Below are 9,291 nucleotides of genomic sequence, written 5' to 3'. Positions count from 1 at the left end.
AGAGTGCAATTTCCCAGCCTGGACCTGGAATTCCCCTCAGCCGACCCCTACTGGCTTCCCTGAGTGTCCCCCACACCCCAGAGCTCCACTACCTCCAGGAAGTCCTCTCAGCAGCCTTCCCAGGACAAACAGGTGGGGGTTCCTTAGATCTTTCCTTTCTTCATTTCAACAAGAACTGAGACCCTGAGAATCCAATAACCCACCCACTTTACACAGACAAGAGAGATAAGCCAGGTCCCTGGGGGCTGGCTGGTAAAGATTTTTCTGGTTCACCTGAGTGTTTTAAATTCCATTCTGGTGTCTGAAAGCAAAACTAACTGATTATAAATGGATTAAGTAACAATATTTATGGTTATTAAAAAAATAAAATAAAAAACAGACTGCAGACTTGCCTTTGAGTGGGATGGAAAACAAAGGGCCCAAGTATGCCTGACATGCGAGGAATGTGGAGAGACAGTCCCTAGTCTGAGGAGAGGGTGGAGGCCCAGCAGCCACCCCCACCCACATGACAAAGTGGGCGGGGCCAGAGGAGGTGGCCAGCATTCCCAGTCTGAAGGACACTCCCCTTGGGTTCAAGCCCAGGCTCCTCAACCACAATACATTAATTTTTTTTTCAACTTCAATAAATAATCTTGGATAGGGCCCAGCGCGGTAGCTTAGCGGCTAAAATCTTCCTCTTGCAAGCGCTCAAGTCTTTGTCTTGCAAGCGCCAGGATCGCATTTGAGCACTGGTTCTAATCCTGGCGGCCCCACTTCCCATCCAGCACCCCTGCTTGTGGCCTGGGAAAGCAGCTGAGGACAGCCCAAAGCCTTGGGACCCTGCAACCATGTGGGAGACCCGTAAGAGGCTCCAGACTCCTGGCTTCTAGGGAATGAATGAAGGAACAGAAGATCTTTCTCTCTGTCTCTCTTCCTGTCTGTATATCTGACTTTCCAATAAAAATAAAATAAATCTTAAAAAACAAACAAACAAACAAAAAACTCATGGTTAAAACAAGCCATGCCCTCCACAAAACAGACATCTGTATTCCAGCAGGCACGGCTGTAGTTCCTGTAATCCAGTGGTCAGTGAGCTAGGAGAGGCTAGTATCCCTGTGGGGAACTTACAGCACTTTGTGAAGGGTTCCCTGGTGTCAAAAACTTTGGACAAATTATCTTCTCTATTTCTTTTTAATAATATATAGTTTGGCAAGGTTGAAGTAGATGGGTGGAGGATCTAAGACTTCAATTGGTGCCTGTACAAGATGCCAGCATTACAGGCAGAGGCTTGACTTACAATGCCACGACACCACTCCCTGGCCCACTTCTAATCCAGCTCCCTGCTTAGGTGCCTGGGAACGCAGCAGAAGACAGCTGGTCACGGGCCGCCTACATGAGAGACCCAGAAGACGTTGCTCGCTGCCGGCTTCAGCTTGGCCCAGCCTGGCTCTTAGCACCATTGGAGAGTGAGCAGCAGATGGAAGATCTCTGTCACTCTGTCTTTTGAATAATTAAATCTTTAAAAACAAAAAAGATTCCTTGCTGAAGGGTTAGGGCCTGGAGCTATGCTGAAGCTGTCAGGAGGGCCTGACTAGGGACATTTGCAGAGTGAGGAAATGAGCCCTGCAGCTGGTGGCTGCTCAGGTTGCCAGCTTAGGCCCTCTTAGGAGATAAGCTGCCTTAAGCCTGGCAGAGAAGGTGCTCACTGAGGAAGGAGTGAATGGCTGACGCACCTGTCCGGCTCCCAGGCCCCAGCGGCACACTTACCTATCTCCATTGTGTTTGCAAGGCAGACAGATATGGTCCATCCAGCGGCTCACGAATGCCCCCAACCAGTGCAGCTGGGCCAGCCCGGCTGGAACCCAGGAACTCCATCAGGCTCTCCCAAACAGAGGGCAGGGACTCAGGTACAGGAGCCAGCACCTGCTGCCTCCCAGAGTGTCTGCTGCGTCAGAATGGGAGGACCTGAGGCCTATGCTAGGCAATTTTTTTTTTTGAATATTTGACAAAGAGGAAGATTTTCCATCTGTTGAGTCACTCCCCAAGTGGCTGTAACGGCTGGAGCTGTGCTGATCTGAAGCCAGGAGCCCCTTTTGGGTCTCCCATGTGGGTGGGATCAAGTCACTTAACTGCTTTGTGTCTACTCTTCACCTGAAAATGTGTTAAAAACAGTCCCTATCTTGGAGGATTTTGGAGAGAAGAAGCCAATCACCAAATGTAACCTGGCAGCTGCCCGTGAACAAATGACAGCCTATGTCACCATGGACACAGGGCTCTGCTGCCCAACCACATTGGTGCTTCACCAAAAGTGGCTACTGCTACCAGCCTCCTGGTCCCTTCTCCTAATTCTATGGAATTTGACAGAGCTGGGATCATCTGACCATGTGAGGCAGCCCAAACAACTGAACAAGATGATGCCAAATGGCAGAGTTGGGGCTGACATCCAGCTGAACCCCTTGAATGAGAGAGAAGTCACTTTCAAGACATGCATGACATCACCCTTAGCTTGGCATGGCACAATCTCCAAGCCCTGGCAGCTGGTTTTCTTGAAGCTACTCCATCTTGCCCTAGCACCTTTATCTGTAAGATGAGATGATAATATAGACCTCAAATCAACTTGATCGTGATTCAGTTTTCTTATCCTTATGTAAATGAGGAAATTGAAGACAGAGAGGAAGATCTTCCATCCACTGGTTCACTCCCCAAGTGACCGCAACAACTGGAGCTGAGGCAATCCAAAGCCAGGAGCCAGGAGCTTCTTCTGGGTCTCTCATGCGGTGCATGGTCCCAAGGCTTTGGGCCATCCTCACATAGTGCAAAGAGTCAGAGGCTGTGTGGTCAGAATTGCTACCTGGGATAGCTCAAACCAGCCTTCAAGAACTACAGTGAGAACCAAGTTACCCTTCAGCTCTAAGTTCTCCTCCCCCCCAGCACTTACACAGCGTGTCAATGTTGCAAGTTTGTCTCACAGTGGGAGCCCTAGGTTAGTCTGGCATACCTATTTGTAAAAGTGATACGCTAGACAGAGGAAGTTGGGCTCACACATGCTTTGCAATTCATCAAATACACATGCACACACGTGTATATCTGCACACATGTACACATAAAATGAAGAGGGGGAAGGGAAATTTGAGAAGGCAGTCTTTGGGATGTGGGTCCTCCTGGCATCCATGAGCAGGCAGTAGATTGTGTGTGTGTGTGTGTGTGTGTGTGTGTGTGTGTGTGTGTGTTGAGAGGTGGTGGTTGAACACAGGAATGGGCAGTTCTGGGTTCAAATCCACCTTCCCAGCTTTGAGGCCAGGCCCTGGGGGCCCTTAGAGCTGGCCTGTTTTTTTTTTTTTTAAGATTTTTTTTTAATTTATTCTTTATTGGAAAGGCAGATATACAGAGAGGAGAGACAGAGAAGATCTTCCCTCCTCTGACTCACTCCCAAGTGGCCGCAATAGCCAGAACTGAACTGATTCAAAGCCACAAGCCAGGAGCCTCTTCTGGGCCTCCTACGTGGGTGCAGGGTCACAAGGCTTTGGGCCGTCCTCCACTGCTTTCCCAGGCCACAGGCAGGGAGCTGGATGGGAAGTGGGGAAGCTGGGATCAGAACCTGTGTCCATGTGGACTCCCAACACACACGGCAAGGACTTCAGCCACTAGACCACCACACCAGGCCCTGGCGTGACGGTTTAATCTCACCTCATCTAGTGGGTTCTCTCAGCTGCCACCAGTTCTCACCTAACCTCTTTTTTTTATTATCATTATTATTTTTATGTTTATTTATTTTTATTGGAAAGTCAGATATACAGAGAGGAGGAAGACAGAGAGGAAGATCTTCTGTCCCCTGACTCACTCCCCAAGTGGCTGCAACGGCTGGAGCTGCACTGATCCAAAGCCAGGAGCTTCTTCTCGGACTCCCACATGGTTGCAGAGTCCCAAGTCCTTGGTGCCACAAGTAGGAAGCTGGGTGGGAAGTGGGGCTGCCTAGACACAATCTGGCACCAATATTATGGGGTCCCAGCACTGCAAGGCGAGGACTTACACCGCTAGGCCACAGCAACGGGCCCAACTAACCTCTTGATTCATATTTCCTCCACCATCTCCAAAGCCCCCACTAGTGGACTTGGCAGTCCACTCCTGCACTGCTCCATTTTAGCAAAATTCCTGCAAGGACGCTGGTTTTGCTGGCATCTCCCACCTTCACTGCTGGGAACCACTAACACCTCAGGGGCATCTTGTCCCTCCTCCATGTCCTAGGACAGTGTGCGTGGGGTTAGCCGGAAGCCCCCGAACTCCTGAGGTTTTCGGAGGATATTTTTTCCTTCCCCTTTGTTTCTGGGCTACCAATGTCCACACTGAGGTCGCCACAGAGCCCTCAAACCCCATGGTGGCAGTCCCCACTCGTCTCATGCTGGAGGAAGAACTCTTTAACTCAAGTGTCTCAAGCTCCTGGAGATGGGGCGAGGGTTGGGGCAGGCACTGGCTTGACCACCATTCATCCAGAGAGGCACAATTGCCCCAAGACAGGAATAACACTTGGAAAAAGCTAGTACCCAGCATGAACTGCCCAGGGGGAGGAGACCCCGCGGCCACCACCCCCACCCAGGTCGCCAGGTGCGCCGCCCACCCCCGGGCTCGCGCAGCGACGGCGGCCTCGCTCTAGGACCCGAGGAGGAAGCGCTGCCGGGAGACGCCGGCGCCTTGGAGCGGGCGCTGCCGCGAGCGGCCGGCGAGGGGCTGGCCATGGAAGAGGAGCGCTCCGGAGCCACCGGGGCCGAGCTGCCGGGGCGGCGGCGCCGGGAGCAGGATGCGGCCGCCCGTAATTAAATAGCATTTACTCTTATTATTACTAATAATAATAACGTAATCATACCTCTAGTCATAGCATACCATTTATCGGGCTCGGCGCAGGCCCGCGGGGAGCGCAGCCCGGCCAAGGTGAGTGCTCTGCTCGGCCGGGGGTGCCCGGGGGAGAGGTGCTGGGCGTGTTGAGGGGTGCATCCCCGCTTCCCGTGCGACCGGTGTGCGGAGCACTGGAGCGCCCGGGCAAGAATGGCCGTAGCGGAAGAGCCTGAACAGCGCTGCCAGGCCGGAGGCGCGCGCAGCCACCTGGAAAAGGGGGAGGATTTGCAAAAATAATAGCAATCGGCTCCCAGACCCCAATGCTTCCCTTTGAGGACATCGGTGCTGAGAAGTTGCAAAGTTGTTGTGCTGCGGGGGGGGTGGGGGGGGGGAGAAGGAGGGCACCTCCCGCTGGGGGGGCTTGGCGGCCCGCTGCAGCCCCCAGAGCCTGGAATCGGCTTCTGTTGCGGGGCTCTCGCCTTGGAGGGGTTGCCTAAAGCTTTGTGGGCGCGTGGATGCTTTGCTAACACCCCCACTCCTGCAAGCCGTGGCGCCGCTGGCAGCATTCCGCTTCCTTTTGTGTTCCTCTTGATCCCCATCTGCCCAGGAGTTGGTGGTGTTGCCAGTGGCGAGGTCCTGGGGACCACGGCCGCCCCATGGGCTGCCCCTGCCGGCTGCTGCAGTCACGCAAGCCCGGGGATTGGGGCCTGCGGCCAGGCCCGGGGGAGGGGGCGGCAGGAAAGGGGGGCCCCCAGGCCTGGGCCCAACAGGATAGGAGGACATTTCCGGTCGTGGGGTTATTCCGTGGGGCACTGTGGCGGGGGCTGGGAGCTGAGGGTGCAGGTGGGGGAGGGGCAGTACGCTGTGCCCAGGCTTCAGATCTTGGGGGTCGCCTGTTCGGGGCTGGGGCCCTGAAGCCTTAGACCCAGCCTCCTGCCCTCCAAGGTCTGGAGTGTGTCCCGTGGGGTCTACTCTCTCCTCCTGCCTGCCTGTTCCCCTTAAATTCTGGTTGAGGTGTTTATTAGGTGTCTGGCTTGTGGATCTTTTGCATAGAGACAAAGCATTTTCTCTTGGGGGAGGGACGGGGGGGTGGGGAGTGAGGGGGTAACCTGGTAGACACCATTCCCTCTGACAGCTGCCATCACAGCCAGCATGGGCTGTCTGGAGGGTCAGGGACCCCCAGGTGGGGGCCTGGGCTGGGCCTGGAACTGGGGGTAGGGGCCCAGGGGCTCACAGCTGGACGCTCAGGGATTTCATTGCTCTGAGATAAGACTCAGAATGCCAACTTCTTGCCATTTTCCTCAGCTAGCCTAGCCGGGCATTCAGTCTGGTGAGAACGGCAGAATGCACTGTCTTGAATTTGCACACAAATGTGATAATTATAGGACATTTAGCAACTGTTGGATGCAAAATTCTAGCAGAATCTTTGGTTCTATTAACAAGCTCCTCCTCCTGCCCTTACCGTAACCTCCCTCCCCCTTCTCCACTCCTACCCTCCCTGGATGTGGGGAGCAGGGGAGGTGGTGTTCCTTCTGGAGCAGGTTTAAGACTGGGGGTACCCAGATGGGGAGGACGGCCCGGAGTGTGGGTCTTGTGGGCTCATGGGAGATGCAAGAGGAGCTTGGTGGAATGAGCTAATTTCTTACATCTCAGCAAAGTTTAGGCATGGATAGATTTGGGATTGAGAATCTGAAAATAGTCCCCCCTTAAATAGCACCTGTTAGTCTATTTCTTAAATAAGATCTATTTACTTTTATTGGAAAGGCAGATTTACAGTGAGAAGGACAGACAGAAAGATCTTCCAACTGTTGGTTCGCTCACCAAATGGCCACAGCAGACGGAGCTGAACTGATTTGAAGCTAGGAGCCAAGAGCCTCTTCCAGGTCTCCTACATGAGTGCAGGGGCCCAAGGACCTTGAACCATCCCCTATGTCTCCCAGGCCACCAATAGAGAGCTTGGATGGGAAGTGGATCAGCCAGGACACAAATTGGTGCTCATTTGGGGTGCTGGCCCTTACAGGTAGAGGATTAGCCAATTGAGCCATTGTATCAGCCTCACATCCCATGGGGCAGCTCATCTTCTGTCCTCAAGGAGCTCAAGGGGACTTTTTTTTTTTAAGATTTGTTTATTTTACTTGAAAGTCGGAGTTACAGAAATAAAGAGGGAGACATAGAGATCTTCCATCCACAAATTCACTCCGCAAATGGCCACGACAGCTTAAGCTGAGCCAGTCTGAGGCTAGGACAGGAGTTTCTTCCAGGTCTCTTAAGTGAGTACAGGTTCCCAAAGACTTGGGCTATGCTCCTGTGCTTTCCCAGGCCATTAGCAGGGAGCTGGGTCAGAAATAGAGCAGCTGGGACACAAACTGGTGCCCGTGTGGGATGCCAGCGCCTTAGAGGATTAGCCTGCATGCCACTGCGCCTGCCCTGGTAGGCATTTCTCAATCTTTGCTCTTCTGATGGGAAACCTGAGGCCCAGAGCATTGAGCGACTTTCTGGAAAGTCACTGAAGTCGAGCATAGGACTTGTGGTGTTGGGACTCCCAAACCATTCCCCTTTCCTGGAGACCCTGTCTGCATCTCAGCAGGGTGCCCCTTGTGAGAGGCTAGGGGGCGGGGCGGGTATGGTGGGCAGGTTGGGATCAAGGGAGTCACCTGGAAGAACATGGGCCAATGAGAGAACAAGAAAATGCTGGGGTTTGGAGTCAGCATGGTGCAAGTGCTGATCAGGGAGAGAGGGGAGCAAACTGGGAGATGAGAAGAAGGCTTCTTCCAGGTGAGTGGGGCAGGGCCGAGGAGGAAGAAGCCGCTCCTGGGCTGGCTGGGTCATTTCTGTGTGGGGAGGTTGACTCCCCTGTGGAGTGTGTAGTTCCCATCTGCATTCCCAAGTGAGGAAACGGAGACATGCAGGACTTGTGCTACTTTAATTATTTCAAAGGCAAAGTTCCAGAACGAGTGCGGGGAGATGGAGAAAGATCTGCCATCCCCTGGTTTACTCCCCAATTGGCCACAACGGCCAGAGCTGAGCTAAGCCAAAGCCAGGAGCCTGGAGCTTCATGTGAGCCTCCCATGGGTGAGTATAGGGGCCCAGGGACTTGGGGCCACCTTCCTTTGCTCTCCCAGGTGCATTTGCAGGCAGCTGGAGCAGAAGCAGTGCCAGGAGTCAAAACGGTATTTATATGGCATACCAGCATTCCAGGTGGCAGCTATAATCCATGCACTGGCCCTTCTCACTGGCTTTGAACCTAGGGTTTCATGGCTCTGGACTGCACTGCTGCTCCAGGTAGCCAGCCACTGCTCAGGTGTGCATACAAGAACAGCGAATGAGATGGCCTGAGTTGGAAAGAAAAAGAACAGACAGACCTCAGGGACAGGGGCTCCACCTCAAAGGTCAGCAGACCCCCTGAGACCAGGGAGTTCTTCTGAGCCGTTGTGGTGGTCCCAAGCCTAAGGAACATGCTGGAAGTGGGTTGGTGGATGAAGGTCTGTCTGGGACTTGGAGCTCGGAGGCTGGAGTGAGTTTTGTCCCTGCTGGGGGCCTAAATTGATACATCTGGCTTGGAGTTTGGGGACAAGACCGGGATGGGTGTTGAACCTGTGCTTTTCCAGAGCTGGGTCTGGGTCTGACTGATCCTCTAGCCCCAGTGCGTGTGCTGTGAGGACACTTGCATCCATTGTGCTGTCCAGCCGTATCATTCCCCAGGGGTGAGCAGGAAGGCTGATTTTGCTCGTGGTAGGGCAGGAGAGTGTGAGGAATGGGAGGTCTTCCTGGAAGCAGTGCCAATTCAGTAATGGGTTGAAAAGGAGCAAAGGCAGGGACATAGGAAGAAGGGACGGGTGGAGGCACGCTATAGGAGTTCTGATCAGGCTGTGCCCCTGAGGGTGGCCCCTTTGGTTCTTGGGACTTCAGTTCCAAGACACATACCTTGAGATCTGATGATGGTGATGATGGTGTGTGATAATAACAGGTGCCTGCAGACATGACAGGAAACTCAGAGGAAAGGGGCTTAGAGGGGAGTTAAATCTTGTATTCCTGTGATGAAACCCAGTCCAATTCCTTGCTGGTGGCCAGGTCCTTTGGGAAGTAGCTCTTTTTCCTAGATGAGTGAATTGAATCTTCCCATCAGCCCTGTAGGTGAGCACAGCCATCTTACACAGATGACACTAAGCAACATTGCAGAAGCAGCAGAGCTGTGCAGCCCAGAACCCAAGGAGGCTGGCTCTGGAGCTGCCCCCAGGTGGGACAAGACAGGGAGACAGGAGGCTGCTGGGGCCAGCTGGCTAGACCTGTGTGTTGGGCAGACAGCAGACGGTGGGGCTATGCCCTGCCGAAGACTGGCTGCAGCTCTGGGTTGCTGTCAGCTCCCCGGGGACCCCCAGTAGCCAGCTCCTTTCATCACATTTAGAGGCCCAAAGGAAGCAGGTCCTTTGCTAGCTCCAGGACCCCTTCAAGCCTTGCTCGTTTCCCAGCATCCCCCGGGTT

The 9,291-nt window shown here is 53.7% G+C and overlaps 2 protein-coding genes across 2 annotated transcripts in view; one reads left to right on the top strand and one right to left on the bottom strand.

Annotated features, from left to right (window-relative positions):
* TOB2 (transducer of ERBB2, 2) overlaps positions 1 to 9,291 on the bottom strand; it is a 160,626-nt gene that overhangs the window by 61,108 nt on the left and 90,227 nt on the right. The window lies entirely within an intron of this gene.
* The window catches only part of ZC3H7B (zinc finger CCCH-type containing 7B), a 41,441-nt gene continuing 36,745 nt past the window's right edge, over positions 4,596 to 9,291 (top strand). The window contains exon 1 of the mRNA XM_058673066.1: positions 4,596 to 4,905. The gene's annotated coding sequence lies outside the window, so the exon portion shown is untranslated. The remainder of the gene's footprint in view (positions 4,906 to 9,291) is intronic.

Source organism: Ochotona princeps, chromosome 15, assembly GCF_030435755.1.
Source record: "Ochotona princeps isolate mOchPri1 chromosome 15, mOchPri1.hap1, whole genome shotgun sequence".
Classification (NCBI taxonomy): Eukaryota; Metazoa; Chordata; class Mammalia; order Lagomorpha; family Ochotonidae; genus Ochotona; species Ochotona princeps.
This window is presented reverse-complemented; position numbering and strand designations above follow the sequence as displayed.